The sequence below is a fragment of the Terrapene carolina genome, unplaced genomic scaffold, assembly GCF_002925995.2.
Source record: "Terrapene carolina triunguis isolate 2854851 unplaced genomic scaffold, T_m_triunguis-2.0 Scaffold58, whole genome shotgun sequence".
NCBI classification, from domain to species: Eukaryota; Metazoa; Chordata; order Testudines; family Emydidae; genus Terrapene; species Terrapene triunguis.
The window spans coordinates 65,751,832-65,757,110 of NW_020664409.1; positions in this window are offsets into that span (position 1 = coordinate 65,751,832).

The window sequence follows — 5,279 nt, forward strand, 5'->3', positions numbered from 1 at the left end:
ATAAGTTGGAAAGGTTTCAGAGAAGAGCCATGTGAATGATTAAAGGATTGGAAAACATGCCTTATAGTGATAGACTCCACGAGCTCAATCAATTTAGCTTAATAAAGAAATGGATAAAGTGTCACAGTGTATAAGTGACTGCAAAGAGAACAAATATTTGATAATGAGACAATCTAGCAGACATAGGCCTGGTCTACACTAGTTGGTTATTTCGGAATTAGCTGAGTTAATTTGAAAAAAAAAAAAAGATTCCATCCACACGACCAAACCGTTTTTTTTCGTTTTAAAGGGCTCTTTAATCTGATTTCTTTACTCCACCTCGGAAAGTGGAGCAGCGCTTAAATCAAGATTGCAATCCCGGGTTAAAGGTATTGTGGATGCAATTCGACGTTATTGGCCTCCAGGAGGTATCCCAGAATGCTCCCTTGTGACTGCTCTGGACAACACTCTCAACTCTGATGCACTAGCCAGGTGGGCAGGAAAAGCCCCGGGAACTTTTGAATTTCATTTCCTGTTTGGTCACCACCAGCACAGGTGACCATCAGCACAGTCCACCATCACAGGCGACCATGCAGAGTCCACCATCACAAGAGATCACGCAGTCCCGGATTTGCAGACGAGCTCCAGCATGGTCCGAACGGGAGGTACTGGATCTCATTGCATGTTGAGGAGATGAATCTGTTATGGCAGAACTACGTTCCAAAAAAAGGAACGCAATTACGTATGCTAAAGTCTCCAGGGCCATGACGGAAAGAGGCTATTTCAAGGACACAGAGCAGTGTCATACAAAAATCAAGGAGCTCAGGCAAGCGTACCAAAAAGCCAGGGAGGCGAACGGGCACTTTGGGTCACAGCCTCATACATTCCGCTTCTACCATGAGCTGCATGAAATTATGGGGGCTGATGCCACTACTACCCCACCACTGGCCGTGGACACCTGCAAGGGGGGAGTTGCACGGAGGGAGGAGGATGAGTTATTGGAGGCTGAAGAGGAGGAGGAGGACAGTGCACAGGCGGCAAGTGGGGAATCCATTTCCCCCCCTAGCCAGGAACTATTCTTAATGCTGGAGCCAATAGCCTCCCCCCACTCCCAAGGTGGGCTCCCGGACCATGACCCTGAAGAAGGTACTTCTGGTGAGTGAGAGCCTGATTAGAGCCATGTGGTGGGAGGCCGGGGGGGAAACCAAGCTGCGCTGGGCTGTTCGCGTTTAGTTTAAAGAGCCCATCCCTGCTCAGAGCCTCATCAGAGCCACGCGGTGTGTGTGTGTTTGGGGGGGGGGGGTTGTGTGAAGCGATCATCCCAGAGAGCCCGCAGGCCCTTCTTTTATATGTCAAAACCACCAGGCATTGCTTGCTATGGGAAAGGGGGCCCGGCGGTTTGAAAGCATTGAAATGAATGCGGAAGAAGCAGAACCCTGCATGTCCCTAGGGCTTACCATGGCTGCCTGCAAGCTGAATTCTTTTGCCCGGCTGTGTGTGTTGGCTTACTCACACCAAAGTGGCAAGCACTTCAGTATAAGAGGCAAAATGCTAACTTGTACAGAAAGAACATGTGCTGTGTACTATGAATTGCCTGTTTCACTGAGAAAGAGTGTCCCCTTTGTTCTCTGAAATGTATCTTTTAAAATACTACCCTCCCTTTTTCTCCTCCCACAGGTGCAAATGGTTCAATGTGGCCCCTATCTACTCCGTCCCAGAGGCTGGTCCAGATTAGAAGGCGGAAAAAATGAACTCGGGATGACATGTTCGCCGAGCTCATGCAGTCCTCCCACACTGATAGGGCCCAGCTGAATGCGTGGAGGCAAACAATTGCGGAGTCCCGTAAAGCATTACAGGAACACGAAGAAAGGAGGGACGTGCGCGATGAGAGCAGGCAGGACGCTATGGTTAAGCTCATGGGGGAGCAAACTGACATGCTGCGCTGTATGGTGGATCTAATGCAGGAAAGGCAGCAAGACCACAGACTGCCGCTGCAGCCCCTGTATAACCACCCTCCCTCCTCCCCAAGTTCCATAGCCTCCTCACCCAGACACCCAAGAACACGAGGGGGGAGGCTACGGGGACCCACACATTCAAACCCAGAGGATCGCCCAAGCAGCAGAAAGCTGGCATATGCGAACTTTTGAATTGGTTTCTGGACTTGTCCTTCCCTCTTCCTCCACCCCCGTAACCCAATACCCCTCCCCTCCCCCGGTCTACCTTCTGATTTCTCTCAATGTGTTGTGCAACAAATAATAAAGAATGGTTTTTAAACAATTATGACTTTATTTCCTTTCATATATATAGGGGGCAGGTAACTTCAAGAGAAACAAACACAATTGTCACACCGTACGCTGGCCAGTCATGAAACTGGCTTTCAAAGCTTCTCCGATGCTCAGCGCGCCCTGCTGCGCTCTTCTAATCGCCCTGTTGTCTGGCTGTGCAAATTAGCTGCCAGGCGAGTTGCCTCACCCTCGCATCCCGCCATAAACGTCTCCCCCTTACTCTCACAGATATTGTGGAGCACACAACAAGCAGCAATTACAATTGGAATATTGGTTGTGCTGAGATCTAACCGAGTCAGTAAACTGTGCCAGCGAGCTTTCAAACGTCCAAAAGTACATTCTACCACCATTCTGCACTTGCTCAGCCTATAGTTGAACTGCTCCTTACTACTGTCCAGGCTGCCTGTGTACGGCTTCATAAGCCATGGCATTAAGGTGTAGGCTGGGTCCCTGAGGATAACTATAGGCATTTCAACATCCCCAACAGTAATTTTCTGGTCTGGGAAGTAAGTCCCTTCCTGCAGCTGTTCAGAGTTCCTGAAGATGCGAGCGTCATGCAACTTTCCCGGCCATCCCACATTGATGTTGGTGAAACGTCCCTTGTGATCCACCAGTGCTTGCAGCACCATGGAAAAGTACCCCTTGCGGTTTACATACTGGCTGCCCCCGTGTGCCAGGGCCAAGATAGGGATATGTGTTCCGTCTATCGCCCCGCCGTAGTTAGGGAACCCCAGCGCATTAAAGCCATCCACAATGGTCTGCACATTTCCCAAAGTCACTACCCTTCATAGCAGCTGGTCAATGATTGTGTTGGCTACCTGAAGCACAGCAGCCCCCACAGTACATTTGCCCACTCCAAACTGATTCCCGACCGACTGGTAGCTGTCGGACATTGCAAGCTTCCACAGTGCTATGGCCACTCGCGTCTCAACTATGAGGGCTGCTCTCATTTTGGTGTCTTTGCGCTTCAGGGCAGGCAACAGCACATCACAAATTTCCATGAAAGTGGCCCTACGCATATGAAAGTTGTGCAGCCACTGGGAATCATCCCAGATCTGCAACACTATGTGGTCCCACCAGTTGGTGCTTGTTTCCCGGGCCCAGAATCGGCGTTTCACAGCATGAACCTGGCCCAACACCACCATGATCTCCCAATCGCCACATGCCGTGCTTCTAGGAACGTCTGTATCCATATCCTCATCGATATAGTAATCGCGCTGTCATCGCTTCCTCACCTGGTTTTACAGGTACTGCACATACTGCTGGATAATGCGTGAGGTATTTACAATGGTCAAAACTGCAGTGGAGATCTGAGCGGGCTCCATGCTTGCTGTGCTATGGCACCTGCAAGGGTAATCCTAGAAAAAGGGCGTGAAACGTAGGAGAGCTGTTTGGTTCAAGATGGCTGATAAAAGGCGGGAAGTGGTTGTCTTCTGTAGCTTTCACGGAGGTGGGAAGCTCGCTAGAGATGCAAGTGCAGGAGAGCAGAGTTTGCGGCGGAAGCTGTGCAGCTCAGTTCATGGTGGCTGAAAAAAGGCGGGAAATGGTTAGATAAAAGAGTAGATAGAAAGACGAGAGGACATGCGAGGTGGATTCATAGTACCAGGAGACAGGTGGTGCACCGTACTGCACCGTCTGCTGGCAGTATGGCGTCTGCCGTAGCTTTCACGGAGGGAGGAATGAGTGACGACACACACCCAGAAACACCCGTGAGAATGTTTTTGCCCCATCATGCACTAGGAGCTTAACCCAGAATTCCAATGGACAGCGGGGACTGCGGGAACTGTGGTATAGCTACCCACATTGCACCACTCCAACATTCAATGCTAGCCTCGGTACTGTGGATGCACTCCGCCGAATTCACGCGCTTTAGTGGGGACACACAACACTGAATGTATAAAATCGCTTCCGAAAATTCGAATAGAATAATTTCGAATTAATTTTATACTGTAGACGTACCCATAGATATAACAAGATCCAATGGTGGGAAGTTAAAACTAAACAAATTCAGACTGGAAATAGGACATAAGGGATGATCTAGGTATACCTGGTTCTGCCTCAGTGTGGGGAACTGGACTAGGTGACCTGGGTGATTAAACATTGGAATATTAGATTTTTTTTTCTAAACTATGTTCTCTAGTTCAAACAGGAATTATTTCAGGGGAGTTCTGTGCCTGTATTATGCAGGACCAGAAGATCAGACTAGAAGATGATAGTAATCCTTTCTTGCTTATTAAGCTATGATTTTATTAATTTGTGAAATTTCTGGTGTTTCCTGGTAGAAAGTGGTCAGCGCAGGTAACTGATCATTAATAGTTCCCTGATAAGCCCAGACTTGGAAGCAGAGTAGGAGTACTTACTCCTAAAGAAAGTAGGGAATGAGTTTGGGGATCCTAATGTCTGCAGCAAAGCATCAGCACCAGTTTCCCCTTTCCCGCTTAACCCTTGTAACAAGAGAATGCAGCAATCTCAATTAGGGGTAGTGCAAATAGGTGTATGTGAGCAGGGGAAATCATACCTCTAGCTCATAGTGTAGATGTAGCTTTACAGGCTTTTGAACATTTTACCTGATCCTGGAGTTTGGGGCCTGGATATTATGTTTAGGGCTTGGCGCTTGTGTTCAGATGTGATGACACGACCATCCTTTAAGGCTTTTGTAAACATCTGGTCTGCAACATAGGTGTTTCTGGTTTTCGAACCAAGATGATAGAAATGTGTTTGAATCTGGTTATTAGACAATAAGTTCCACCAAAATTCAATGGGATTCAAAAGACTACATCCTGCTTTTTGTTCATCTCTATTTCAACACACTCAAACTTAATAGTTAACAAGATCAAAGTTTGAAAAGACATTTTATGAGGACACTTTATCAGTGAAGAATCTTGTCACATTTTAAATGACTGACTTACATACTATACTAGAAGTCAATGCTCCTTTTAAAAAAAAAGAGAAAAAAAGTTACAAACCTAAATATTTTGACAACAACCTGTCTGCTTCAGAGTTACAGCTTTAGGG